Source organism: Brienomyrus brachyistius, chromosome 10 (genome assembly GCF_023856365.1).
Source record: "Brienomyrus brachyistius isolate T26 chromosome 10, BBRACH_0.4, whole genome shotgun sequence".
NCBI lineage: Eukaryota > Metazoa > Chordata > Actinopteri > Osteoglossiformes > Mormyridae > Brienomyrus > Brienomyrus brachyistius.
The window spans coordinates 11966513-11981198 of NC_064542.1; the positions used below are offsets into that span (position 1 = coordinate 11966513).

Here is a 14686-nt window from a genome sequence, read left to right on the forward strand (position 1 = left end):
ATACATCACAAACTACCCAGAAAACACACCAAGAACCACTAAAGACACAGAGACGAGCCGCTACTGAGGATTACTGCTCCCTTGTGTGAGAATCATGAGTATAAGATATCTCATCACATCGCAAGGGGAAAGCGTCTCAATTTTATACTTCATAACTTATTTTCTGTCCCTATGCTTCTTCAGCTCTGCCACGTGTGAAGGGCTGAGCTTTTCCACAACAGTCTGCTCTCTTTTTGGAAACGGTTTTCTGCCTCTGAGCTCAGGAAAAGAAGGAACTTGAGGAAAAGGGAAAAGGAAACAGGACAGAGGACAGTGTTCGACGATCGCTCATCCTTCCACACCCACAGGCAGCGGTTCATGTTCAGTTTTCGGCAGAGACTCTGCTACTTTTTTTCCAGCCAATCACAGCCCTGTTTCCCAGAGCTTCCTGGGAGAAAAAAAATAACCCAACCTCATACTGAATCACTTATTACGTGTCTAACTGCCACAGATTCAGTTCATGCATGAAAAAACGTGTTAATTATCGCAGTCCCCCCGATGACTGAAAAATCCGCACGCTGTAAGTTATATAAAAAAACGCTGTTCCTGTCCTAATGGCGTCAGTGAAAAATGGCCACGGCTTATTCACGCTGCACATTTATGCCGCGGGAATGCAAATTCGAGGATATTCTTAACTGGGCTAAACTGTCAAAACTGTATTATGCATCCACACTCAGTTACATCACGCTCTACATTAAAATAACATTTCGGAACCCTCCGAGTTAGAGTTCGTGACTTTCTGAGTAACACTGTGGCTTCTACAAATCCAGGGTTTATGCGTATGGAGTTTGCATGTCCTCCCTGTGTTTGCAGGGTCTCTTGCCAATTCTCCAGCCTGGTGTTGCAGTGCAAAGATGTGCAATTCGGCAAATTAGTATGTCTAAAATGTGCATAGCCTGTGCCCATTGAATAGTATCCCATCCAGAGGGTTCCCTGCCCAGTGCATCCTAGGATAGGCTCCAGGCTCACTGTGACGCTGCTCTGGACAAGTTAAGGAAGATGAAAGGGATGTATAGTTGGCTATAATTTTTTGTCTGTGTCAATTAAATAAAGCTGCCAGTCGATTTTTACACCACTCCTATCTTTTAAAAACTCAACGGACAAATCAGCAACATTTTCCAGCCTCTTTTCCCATCCAGACAAGTAAATATGATCAAAGATTATGACAAATAACAGGAAGAACCCTAATTACATCATCAGTATGGGACGCTCAGCTAATCTGACATACAGCAGAAACAAGTTTACGATCCTCATGCCCCCTCCTGCCACAAAAAGCAAAGCATCAAAACATAGCCAAGTGAGCCAAAAAATAATTTGACAGCCCATGGTCCTTACAGTTACATAATAACAGTTAGAGATGCATGCTGACTGTCAGAGAAACCCCCACTTAAGACCTTGAAACATGAGACCCATGTTGTAATTTGACATTGTAATATTAGTTATCTGCGTTTGTCCTGACAGGAACTGTGGACTAGAATGAAGTTTAAATATTCAGGTGGATCAAGTTTCTGTCCATCCAATGAACATCTCAATTATACTAACAGCTGGAGACTGAATTTTCATACAGCTGCAATTAAACGTTCAACCAAAAATATCATCATAAATATCATATGCAATATAGTCATGAATTGAATAATGTTATGCAGCATAAAGCATTTATTGATGCAATGACTGCAATCGCCACGTACGGTATAACAGCTTGAAGTGGACAACCACAATATTTCCTAGAGTTCTAAGACGTATAAAGTTAAATTCACGCCAAATTGTTTCATTTTGCTGAAACACTGTGTGACAGCAAAACTATACCTAATATTCATATAACACATCTCATGCCAAACAGTGAGATCAAGACTAAATAAATATGGTGTTTACATCCATGACGTATTCATGATACATCTCTTGATGTATCAGATCTTTGTTTTCCAGGGGAACATCTGCAAGTTCCACAGCCATCCATGATACATCTGCTACCTGTGGAGATTCCAGCTCCCATTAAATACTGTACGTACCACAATACCACCAAACTGTAACAGCTGCTTCATAACCTTTATGAAAACTGAAAATCTGTTACTAATAAATATTCTTTTGTGCTGTTACGAAATAATCCAATAGCGCGCATGTTGCACTTTAAAACACCCCAAAAAAATTATCACAGCTAAATAGTGTCTTTTTAACTAACTACAGTGTGAATCGGATAACCCCAATTACAGAACTGGCACACTTAATAATGAACTTAATGATCATTTAAAGGAACATAGCTGACAACGTAATAATTTTCCAGAAAGAAATATATTTAAATATCATAATGAAAACTTTCGGATTCATAGCTTGCAGTGCCAGAGCGGGGGTAATTTCACTCTATTACCCTGGCAGATAATTACAAGCAGGCCTCTGCCTAGGAAATATTCTGGGAAATTGATAAGAGTAAAAAATCTTATTAATCAGAATAACGCGAATATCACAGGACGGGTAGTAGGGGCTCTGTGAAATAGATTTGGACTTACACACACGGCAGTAAGGAAAATGATGATTTTATATTGCTGGATCACACATTAACACGCTGTCCATCTGTTATGGTAAAGAGATTCGGGGGTGGGAAATGCGTGGACAGCGGACAGCCGATCTCTGTCAAAGCGTCCAGCCTCATGAAAGCGACGTATTTTCAGGTGCAGCTTTTGCACGTCGTGCTGCCATTGGACATTTCCACCGAGGAAATGTTTCGAGCGAAGGCATCGATATGACCGTGAGACGCCAGCCCGCGACCGGCGATCCAGCAGCTCCCACCGCCGCCGCGCCGAATCAAGCCGGGGCAGCGTGTGCGCCGCCGCGGAGCCGCTTTTAGACGGCAGCGAGGGTGGAAAATTAATATCATATGCACATTTTTAAATGAGACAGAGTAAATGTGGGGGCCGGCCGATCTCCACGAAGCCCACTTCCATCTACCTGAGCACAGAGACACAGGCTGGGCTGGAGCACGCTGTGAGTCGAGCCCTCGCTTTCCTGGAGACGTGGTGCTAGAGCAAGGAACTCTTTATTTTTTTATTACATATATATATTCTAAGCATGAATAAACGTGCTTCTCCTCTTTCACCGAGTTTGCACATGAGCTGCCCGGCTCCATATCACGAAGCCCCGAAGAGATATATGCTTTCAATCGCGGATCTCAAATGCAGCGCACATACACACGCAAGCACACACACTACTCCAGTCATATTTCCGGGAAAACGAAACATGCACTGATTATGCTTTTTCTCCACAAACCTTAACGAAACGCCCCGGGAAAATGGGGGGGGGGGAGGACGTGGTTCCGTGGCCGTCTTTTGTGCTTGGAGTTCTGGTTGTCATCCAGTTCTCGCGAATCGCCCTCCCTCCTCTTTCTACTCCTCCTCCTCACTCCCTCCCCTCCTCAACATCACCACTCCGACACTTCAAAAGTCTGCGTAAAAATCTGCTAAAAATAACGCAAAAAGCGAAATTGCTGCACGTGTATGTGAGGGGTTGACTGGCGCGCGGAACTTGCGGTACCTGCATTATAGACGGGGTCCCAAAATCAGATAGATTAAAACAAAATCCTAATTTAACAGGCACATTAATAATATCAAACCTGATTGCAAGCATCTTAGTGTATCATCTTTTAGTTCCTTGTTTTTATTTCTCCAAAGTCATATACTAGTGACGTTACAGGTCATATTAACTGCACACCTGAGACGTTGCGTGTAGCAGCCGTGCTAGGCTATGAGTGATGCACATCGAACTGAATTTGTTGAAGTAAAATATTTTCTGAACTACTGGTAAGTTCATGAAAATCACCATTAAACTGCTTCCCAGGAAATACGTTGTTTAATGTATTTAATGCCTCAGCTGAAACAATTATTACATAGTAGACACAATAAACTACATAACATACATTCTTGGTCGGCGTGGTGAGGCTATTTAGGTCCTAACACAGATATACTGTCTTTGGCTGGATGCTATGCACTATCCAGATGCGATTATTAATCCTTCATACGGGTGTCATTAATGAATTAGAGGTGAGGAGGACCTGCCACTAAGGTTCCTCACATGTCGCCACTAAGGCTTCTGGGAACGTTTTGTGCCCTTAGTATGAATATAAGAGTGACCTGAATTGATTGGTTGCATGGAGACAATCTAAGCCTCCCCATCTGAATAGGTTTCACTTTCAATTTTCCAGCTGTCTGCCTGAAAGATGAAAACCAGAAAAGAGAATGAATACCTCCTTTAAAAGAAAGAGTTGTTGCTGTCTTTCAGTCTCTGCTTCGCAGTCATCAACCCAGAGGTAACTCTGCAACCTATAATACCATTTTTTTTTTAAAATATGATCTGTATTTTGTGTAAAGTTGTAGTGTCACACTCCATTTGTTCTGTGTTTCATATGCAGGCCGAATCGAAATTACAAAACGGATGGCTGAGCGACGAAATTGTTAGGTGTCATCATTTCAAGATGTTTGTAGAAAAAATATGAAAATACATATTACTGCTTATTTCTTGTTTATAGGTTCATGAGGGATTGCTGCTTCACACAATCCATGCATAACTGATGCTATGAATAGTTTTTATAGTAAATTTATATTATACATCTAACAACAGCAATAATAATATGAGTAGCTCAGTGGGTAACCAGCTTGGCCTCTCATGTCCAGGACTGTAGCTCTGATCCCTGCCCCAGATCTACATGGGCTTCTATTAGGTACGTTCATTTTTTCCCTCAGCCCAGAGACATGCACCTTAGCCGAACTGTTATCCCCCTGTAACAGCGGTAACAGCCAAACTCCAGACTCATTCCGACCCTTTCCTGAAAAAGTGGATTTTAAACAAAATGCTTTGTGCAGTTCACTTATTCACTTATTACTCAGTAACAAGAGGAAACACAACGACTCGTCTGAGATACATTTAACCTGATAGCACCAGTATTTTTGGTCCCGATAGAACATGGGTTGCAGGCTACGACGTGTGAAGGATTCAAGTGCAGAGTGTCGAAGGGTGTCACCAAGCAAGGGGTCATGCAACTGAAATTGTCGAGATTCAAGACCCAAGAGACATAACCTGAACCAGTCGAACAAATCCAGCTCACAGAACCAAACAACTGGAGAAGCAGAAGCCAATCAGAATGTCAGACTGAGAGAACAAAACACCAAGCAGAATGAGATTAGGTCCACTGATTGCAGGTGTAGGTGACTGGACACTGGGGCTGCCTGGAGGTGGGTGTGGCTTTCGCGAATGACAGCTCCTATGGCTGGTGACTGGTTGGCTGTATTCTGCATTGGGTGTGATGAGATACTTCCTCTGCTGCCTGTGTTCCGCCATCCTTGACTGGTGAGACCTCAGCGTCAAACCCTATTTACTGAAAAATCCAGGCAGAAACAGGAGGTAAATTTGTCACATTTACTATATCTGGCTCCTGTTCACAGCACTCAAACTACATATGTGTTGATTGGTCAACCATAGAAGCTAATGTTTACAATAATGCATAAACATTATGTGGGCAGACATTAGCTTTTTCATTCTCTGCTACCAAAATGGAAAATACATTAAATCGTAATATTAAAATTGCGCATATGATTTTCATTCACAGATACTAAAGAGGGGAAAAGGCCAGATGTATCACTGGGGCTATAATTATATTGTCATTTTAAACAGGCATTTTTAATTATTCTCCTTTCCAAACAGTGAATAGGTTGGGCAGTTCAGTCCTCTGTTTGTATGATAAGGCTTCTTTTTATGGAAGCCTTTCAATGGCTTTAGAGAGGCCTTTGTCATTGAAATATAATAGAATTGTTATTCCCCAGGGCCCCTTTGTTACGGCCTATTGGTGGATACAACATTTGGAGACTGAACAGGAACTGCCCTGCCTTAAAAGCCAAATTAGATCACGGACAATAAACGGGGAAGTTGGAAATTGCTAACTGCTGTTGTAAACAAATGAGTATGCAATTTTTTCACCTTATCCAGTCACATAAAACAATATCGTTTAATCTCTTGTCTCTTGTACCTGTTTGAGCACATACAGTTAACACAGTGTCATGTGGTCCAACTCAACACCCTACACTTAGCGGACCTCTTAGGCATCTTAATCCAAAGCATTCAACTCAACCAGTCAACACTTAGCCTCCTTAGACTGTACAACCCCTGAGCTCTTGATCTTCCCGTAACTGAAAACCACATTACAGAAATGTCATTTGATAAGATGTTTTTCCGCATTACCTAATGGTCAAAATCCCTTTTAGTCAATAGATTTTAGGAAAACCTTTTCCCCTCTGCCTGTTATGAAATGCCCCCCGGTTGGTCGCTCCTCCTCCTCTCCAGCACCGAGAAGATCGGAAGATTAGGATCCGATAGATGCACAGACCTCTAGGGACCATCTTGCTGGGTGACCTCATCACTTTCAGTGAAAGCAATGTAAATGGGATCCACTGTGATCAATACAGGACATTCTAATTCTGAAAAGCTCAAACCCTAAGGAAAATTATTTACATATAAAACGTTTTGTTGTTGTAGTATATGCATGCCTGATTTGCACAAACCATTGTATTTATACATACTTTCTCTTTACACCAAAACATGCATTTTGTGTCTTGTGTTTATTCTCTGCTTGCAGTTGATAATTGTCTATTGTCATCTCCCTGACAGTAGTAAGCTGTAGCAAATAAAATCTCCACCAGCCTTGATCGTGTGGCAATAAAGATTCTGATCTGAAGTCATTATACTCGATGTCCGGCTTTGTAAGTAAACAGGCCCAGCTGCCGTGTTTTATACTAATGCAAGGTAATGGGGCTTAAACGGGAGACGAGCTGCCAATGCGAAACTCTGAAATGTGATATTCTACATGGGTTCATGGGAGGCTGAGCGCTTGCTGTGAGCAGAGGTAAAAAAAATAATTCTAAATCTCTTGCAATCTGAATTCGAGGGAGAAGATCGAGAAATCAAAGCCACAAAAATCCCATCCCTCTGGCCTCATCTCCCCCCCCCCCATCAAAAAAGAGGAGGAAAAAAAGAAAGAAAATCCTTATTATGGACTGCATGGCACTGCAATCATTCCACAGGCCAGGGTCCATTTCAAGGTCACAGGATCCAATATTTGTATCCAGTATCCCACTTTTACCCTTCAGCTGCGATTTCGTTCTCAACGCCGAAATGAGCGACGCATACAGATGGCATGAAGATTTGAGACAACTCTTCCTCCACATGCCTGATTTTCTGACAGGGACTTAAATATCCGCTGGTATCAAATTAAATTTGCATCTGCGCGATAATTAGCGGCTCAGGGAGCCCAGATTCTGTAGGCGGCAGAGGTCAAATAAACGATGACCCACTGGTTTTGCTGGTTAGTGGACACATAGGTAATGGCAGTAAAAAGGCACATTCATTATATGCAGTCTAATGTATACCTGTTAATGACAGTTCAATATTATTACATTTTGACAAAGAAATCAATTGCACTGGTTTGTTATAGTTAATTTAGCAATTTTAGTTCTGATCTAGCAAGCCAGACTGTTTTCTCTTCAGTCAGTGTATATCCATCCCTCCGTTTTTATAATCATTTATGCAATCAGGGTCACAGCAGAGGCAGGGTCACAGGGGCACTGGCCCCCGGAGTACCCCCTCCCTTGCCATTTACCAACTCAAAACAAATTATTGTTAAAGATGAGGTTGGCCCCTCTATAGGAATTACAGCATCATTTATAGCCCTTTTGAATGAGTTAAGCATAATCCACACCCTTACCCATCAAGCACCTGCTTCTCCATAACAATGTGCAGGGCACTGGCACTAAAAGATGAAACAAAGCACTGGCGGAGGTGACCAGAGGGAAATAATGGCTTGCAGCGCTCAGAGCTGGAACCTCATTTGTCCCCACAACCCAGGATCCGCTGAGGGTCCTTACCCTCCATATGTATGTCTGAGTTCAGAGAATTCTCAATCTTAAAGGCAAGAGTAACTATATTCTTAAATGTCCTTTTTTGCCTCTATTATGCATCTATCTACTATCCTGCTTTCCAAATGCGTGGTATTAGGCAGGTTGCAGGGCTGAGATCAATCTCGTGGCCCAACGTGGAGGCGAAACCTGGAGTCTGTCCGACGTCGTGTCGTCGTTTCATTCATTTAATTACGAGCGGTGATCCCTGAAATGGCCGGCAATGAAGAATAAGTGAGGGATGTTCAATAAACTCACAGGACGAACGTGGTGGGAATGTCTATAAAAATAGGTCTTGGAAGAACCTGGGGAATTTGGCAGGGTATATATTTTCATCAGTCCGGGACGGGACATATTTGGAAATGACAGCGGCTATCCATCAACGTTAGCTCAGGCGAAGTGGAGGCTGCAAGGGCCAGAGACTAGCTGGAGTACCTGGGGAACGGAGAAGTGGTGATGCTGCAGGTCTAGGATGGCCCACTGCAGACTAACGGGAATAAGCCGCTTACCTGGCGCCAGTATTGAGGTGGCACTTGCTAATTGACTTGACAGATGCTGCAACCCAATGTCCTCACCATCTTCTCGTTTCTCCACCACATCTGAACCTTGTGGGCACCAAGTTGAGGTTGGCGGTTTTTATTCTGAAGATTAATAAAGCGGCGTGCCTCTCTGTTCCACGTTAATGAGGTGCCAGTTCGTGTTCGATAAGTTTTGTTTTTTTCTTTTTTGAGGGCTATTTGATAACCTAAGTAAAATTAAACACGGCAATTAAATCAACACATTTGACTCGTAATGTGTCAGCACAGTGGTAATGAAAGCATGACAGAAAAAGACCACGCTGGTTATGCTAAATGCTGCTACACCGTTAGCCTCAGTTTGAGGGGGCAGGGAATGATATCTGAAACAACTTGGTACAGTCCCTGGCGGGAACATGTTAATTAAAAGCACAATACATGCCAGGTTTATTAATAGAACATATACCATCTAAAAATATACTCTACAACCAATGGTGACATAGAGCTAAAGAGCACATTCTGCCTGACATTCAGCTACACAAGACAGGATAAGTTATGCTTAGCTTAAGAACACAAGCTACACTATGTGGTACTTAATAGAAGCCGAAGGATCGATGCTGCGTTATGTTCAGGCTGTGCTACGTGGAGCAAATGAACACAGTCTGGTGTGTCTCAAGCTAATAAAATACAGACTAAGATATGCAGAGCTAAAAGACATGAAATACGCCATCTGGAGCTAAAGTCCACCGGCTACACTGTGTGTAGCTGCAGAAATTCAGGCTACATTGTGTATCGCTAAAGATCCCAGGCTACATTGTGTACCGCTAAAGACCCCAGGTTACATTGTGTACCGCTAAAGACCCCAGGCTACATTGTGTACCGCTAAAGACCCCAGGCTACATTGTGTACCGCTAAAGACTCCAGGCTACATTGTGTACCGCTAAAGACCCCAGGCTACATTGTGTACCGCTAAAGACCCCAGGCTACATTGTGTACCGCTAAAGACCCCAGGATACGTTGTGTACAGCTAAAGACCCCAGGCTACATTGTGTACCGCTAAAGACCCCAGGCTACATTGTGTACCGCTAAAGACCCCAGGCTACATTGTGTACCGCTAAAGACCCCAGGCTACATTGTGTACCGCTAAAGACCTCAGGATACATTGTGTACAGCTAAAGACCCCAGGCTACATTGTGTACCGCTAAAGACCCCAGGCTACATTGTGTACCGCTAAAGACCCCAGGATACATTGTGTACAGCTAAAGACCCCAGGCTACATTGTGTACCGCTAAAGACCTCAGGCTACATTGTGTACCGCAAAAGACCCCAGGATACATTGTGTACAGCTAAAGACCCCAGGCTATATTGTGTACCGCTAAAGACTCTAGGCTATATTGTGTACAGCTAAAGACCCCATGCTACACTGTTTAACTAAATACCCCAGTCTAAACATTGTATAGCTAAAGACCCCAGGCTACATTGTTTAGCTAAACACACCAGTCTAAACAATGTACAGCTAACCACCACAATCTAAACAGTGTATAGCTAAAAAACAGGCTACACTGTATAGAGCTAATGAATACAGGTTAAACAGTGTATAGCTAAAGACCACAGGCTACACACTAAATAGCTAAAGACCACAGGCTACACACTGCATACTAAAGACCGCAGGCTACATTGTGTAGCTAAACACCCCAGTCTAAACAGTGTATAGCTAAAGACCTCAAGCTACACACTGTATAGCTAAAGACCACAGGCTACACACTGCATACTAAAGACCGCAGGCTACATTGTGTAGCTAAACACACCCAGTCTAAACAGTGTATAGCTAAAGACCTCAAGCTACACACTGTATAGCTAAAGACCACAGGCTACACACTGCATACTAAAGACCACAGTCTATACTATACAACTACCTTGTATAGAGCTGCATAGAGTCAGTGTGCAGAGCTACAAATATGCCCTGTCTACGCCCTATAAGTCTATAGCACTGTACTAAGAACCAAAGCTTGCAAGCCGCTGAAATCGCCCAGAACAAAAAAAATTGCAAATGTACTAAATCTCAGACCGGAGAATCCTTTGAAGCCTGACACAGGTGTGTCTTTGAAGTTTGACACTCATTGTCCTCCATGCATCGATTTTGTCTCTGAAAAGCCCACCTGTCATTTTCAAAAACAGGGAGAACTTTAAACGAAGCATTTATTAAATCCAGGATGTCAGGCCTCTAGATGAAGTCCTGATCTCCTCAATGCGATAACAGGTATCAAGGCAGAGATGTGTCCAGTGTCAAAATAGGAAAGGTTCAAACCTGACGACAGGGACTGATGTTATAAAAATACTGCAGTCGACAGTGACGAAATGATTCAGTACCAGTATACGTTTGAAAGCTGTGTACCTCATGTTGGATAAGCACATCACTAAACTCACGGAATTATGAAAAAAAAGGTCAATCCAATTCATTCTGCTGAATATGCAATTATTTTGAAGGATGAATGGAAATGTGTGGAGAACGACATATATCATATCAATATCATACCTGTCCATCTCTGCATCCTGGGTGGCTGATTGTTGCCTTGTGGTGTAAGTTGAACCCCAGGGCCTCTGCTTGGTCTAATGTGTTGAGGAACTTCCGAGCTTCTTATCTCTATCTCAGGTCACAGTATCATTCACCTGGTACCTCTACCCCTCAGGTGATGTCTCCATAGCCCATGTTGGCCAGGACGGCCGGGATCGATGCAGAATCAGCAACACCCCCACCTCGTGACTGCAGTACTCACCTCCCACAAAGTCAGCCAAGAACTCCAAAGCCTCCTCTTACATACATGTCCAGCTCAGATGAAGGACAGAAATCCTGGTTGAGGTCTGATGTCATCCTGCATGCACCTCTCAACAGAAAGAAACACGTATACATTATCCTTATATTCATATATTAAGTTTCTTTAGGACAGTGGTCACCAACCCTGCTTCTGAAGATCTACCATCCTGCACAGCTTAGGTACAACCCTCATTTAACACAAGGGAGCAGCTTGGGATCAGAGAGCAGGGTAGGCCTCCATCACAGACTTGGGGTTAAGGGCTTTGTTAAAGGGCAAACAGTGATACGATTACTCTGCTGATCACAGGACTTGAACCCATGACTTTCTGGATATTAGCACACAGCCTGCAGAGCTAGACTCCACCCCATAATTATATACATGCCTTTTTATGCGTATAGTGAAATCATTCAGCTGGCCCTGTGATCTGAATGTGCGACTCTCCTATCACAAGCACAGCATCCAAACACGACAATGACATTGTTGCTATAGATTTACTTCTTTCGGGAGAAATCGGGAAGGACTTGGGGGCGATGCGGTGGGCTGTGACACTGAGCATGTCAGACACCTCCATCTGCTCTGCTGTGATTTCTGCTTGTTCCCTCGCTGGGCTGCGGGTTCAGTCCCGGTGGGTGTGTTACATACGTTTGCTGTGCTCTGTCACTGCGTAGCAGGTACCGGCAGCAGTATCCGCCTCACCTGCTCATTTCAATTCGTCTGCTGTTTCGCTCCATTGCCAGAACATTCTAACCCCAGCTATCTGTGTGCTTCCGGAACAATCCGCTTAGGTCATGGAGAGCTGAATTATGTTTGTTCAGCTAATTAGAACGAAAGAAGAGGGTTAATATACATGAGAAAGAGAGTCATGCATTCATTCCCATTGAAGGGTTCAAACTGGGTAAAGGAAAAATACAAGTTAAAAGAAAAATGCAATTTTTTTGGTTCAGGATGTTATGTTACAGTCATTCAGGAAGCCCAGCAAAACTGAGGGTTTGCTCTTATCTGAAGAGAACCGTCCTCAAAGCTTTATTTCATTTTTTTCCCAACATCTCCAAAGGAGCAGGATATTCACAAGGCCTATCCAGGCTGTTGTGGATGCCTCTGTTTGCTACACCCCCCCCACCTGAAGTCTCAGTGGTCTCTGGAGCGGCAGTAGCTGTCGTGGAGGGTTAGCTTATGTTAGCGTGACACTGTATCGTATCGCTTCCCGCCGAGGGGCACTTTCTGTGCTTAAGCCCATCGAGTCCGCCTACCTGTTATGTAACCGCAGCTGCATTGCAGTTCTGCCGGCGCTCGCTCGATGCCGGGCCGAGGTACATCGCCACGGTGCAGCGTTCCTTCTTTAATAAGCTTAGCTGGCGGCCCCTTCAAAGCGAATTGAATGCTTCTCTTACAGGCCTGTCTCTGAACGGGCTGGATGGCTCCATTTATCCAATCTAATTAACATGCACTTGCCCTATTTCTTGTTCATTCTTGTTTGTAGGATGCATCACTTGTCCTCTTGTAGTTGGGCTAGAAGTCACATAAATCACATGACCTTCACATGAGCTTCACCATCCTTTGGTTTGCATTCCCTTTGTTTTGATGGAGGAAAGGGTTTGGATTGCGTGGGGAAAGTCAGGTGACCAGTCCCGGGGCTATTCTAGGTTTTTATTTAATTAAGGTGCGAGGCATAAGAGAGCCAATAATTCATATACAGAGCCCGACCTTTTCATTAGCGAATGCTATGATTGGAATCAGTGAGTGACTGGGGAAGGAGCTCTCCAGTGGCCAATGAGGTTTTAGCTCGGGCCAGTACCGCCATGACCCCGCCCCCCTGTATACGCCCTCTAGACCAGCCTCTCTCACTTGCGATCAATCATACCCCATAATAAACTCCAGATGGGGCACTGTGCACACACCGGTGTGACGCTCGCTTCGGTTGGGGCAGCGGACAGACACGCGCCCACGAGCGGGGGGTTCTGTCTGGGCTAACACTTCCATGGTTCCAGCATAACCTCATTCTCCCCACGTCGCATATTGATAACCGTCAGCGGGAGAGCTAATGATGCAATCTCTGGCTGCTAAAGTACCCCGCTGCTCCAGTCGTTAAATTAGCTCGGCTCGTCATGCAAACGGATCTGCGGCAGTTTTAACAATTCATTTTCACTTCATTAATTAGATTCCCGGTGCCATTTGCCCATATTCATTAGATCTTATTGGCTCCTGATTCAACCTCTAAAATTCACTATGTATAATATTTACAAATAAAATCAGAACAATGAATCTGTATAGATTTTAAAATACCGAGACAGGGTTCTCTCAGAGACACTGCCACACATATACGATTCCCAAAACTTCACATCCGTTGCAGGTCTGCGATGAGCCCGGAGCCAGTCCCAGACGTCCTGCATGGAATGCCACTCCATTGGGGGGGGGGCACACTCACACACCCAAAACACCACAATATAAAGACACTGATTCGCTTAAAGTCCATATTTTTACATTGAGGGAGGGTACATGAATACACAGCCAAAGCGGGAATTGAACCCACAACCCTGGTATGACTCCACATTGCGACAGTCCCCTCGTTCCCTCTCTTCATCTTCTGACTGCAAATCTAATTCAAGTTCAGGGATCCATATTAGCTGTAATGTAAAAACATACTGCGATACTGTGAAGGATTTTCTCCACAGCAGTGATTTGTTGTTTTCCTCACGTTTACAAAATCAAAAAAAGAGTAAAATGCAGCAAACAACAGTATAAAGAAGGTTTGATGTTTTTTCATCCGGAGAGGGACGTTCTATAATGATATCCAGTGGAGGCCACCCATTGGCTGAGAGTCTGAGCGGAGGCCACCCATTGGTTGAGAGTCTGAGCGGAGGTCACCCATTGGCCATGAGTCTGGGCAGATAAAGAGCAGCGGCCGTCTCTTTATTTGGTATGTTTGTTCACATTGGAAATGTCAGGACTGCATGAGTGACGTACCGTCTGCAGCAGCTGGGCCTGTGTGCCGCTGCGCGTCATTAACGGGGGCGATAAACTGCGTGTCTCTTCAACAGTACATCCAAATAAGAGGTCTTCCATCTTTTGACTTGATATTTAAAACTGAAGGTATAAAAGAAGCTAGTTTGAAGCTGATTCTCATTTAGTGCTTCAGGGAGCAGAGTCGTCAACCATCAATGGAAACTGGTGATGGTCATCAGACTGTAATATATTTGCATTCACATTCACTTTTCTTCAGCAGACACATCTGTCCAAAAGCAACAAATAAATTAAACAAATAGGTCATTACAAACATACAGCTCTCAAGGAGTCAACTAGGCATAAGTGCAGCTAGGCTGAGCTTCCAGTGAAGACCCAGGTATAAGGTAGAAGCAGTATAGGAACAAGAGCAAACGCAACATCT

At 43.8% G+C, this 14686-nt stretch overlaps 1 protein-coding gene across 1 annotated transcript in view; it reads right to left on the reverse strand.

The window, feature by feature from the left end:
• The window catches only part of cplx2 (complexin 2), a 44559-nt gene extending 41123 nt beyond the window's left edge, over window positions 1–3436 (reverse strand). Inside the window, exon 1 of the mRNA XM_049029171.1 lies at window positions 3301–3436. The gene's annotated coding sequence lies outside the window, so the exon portion shown is untranslated. The remainder of the gene's footprint in view (window positions 1–3300) is intronic.
• Window positions 3437–14686: the final 11250 nt, after the last annotated feature.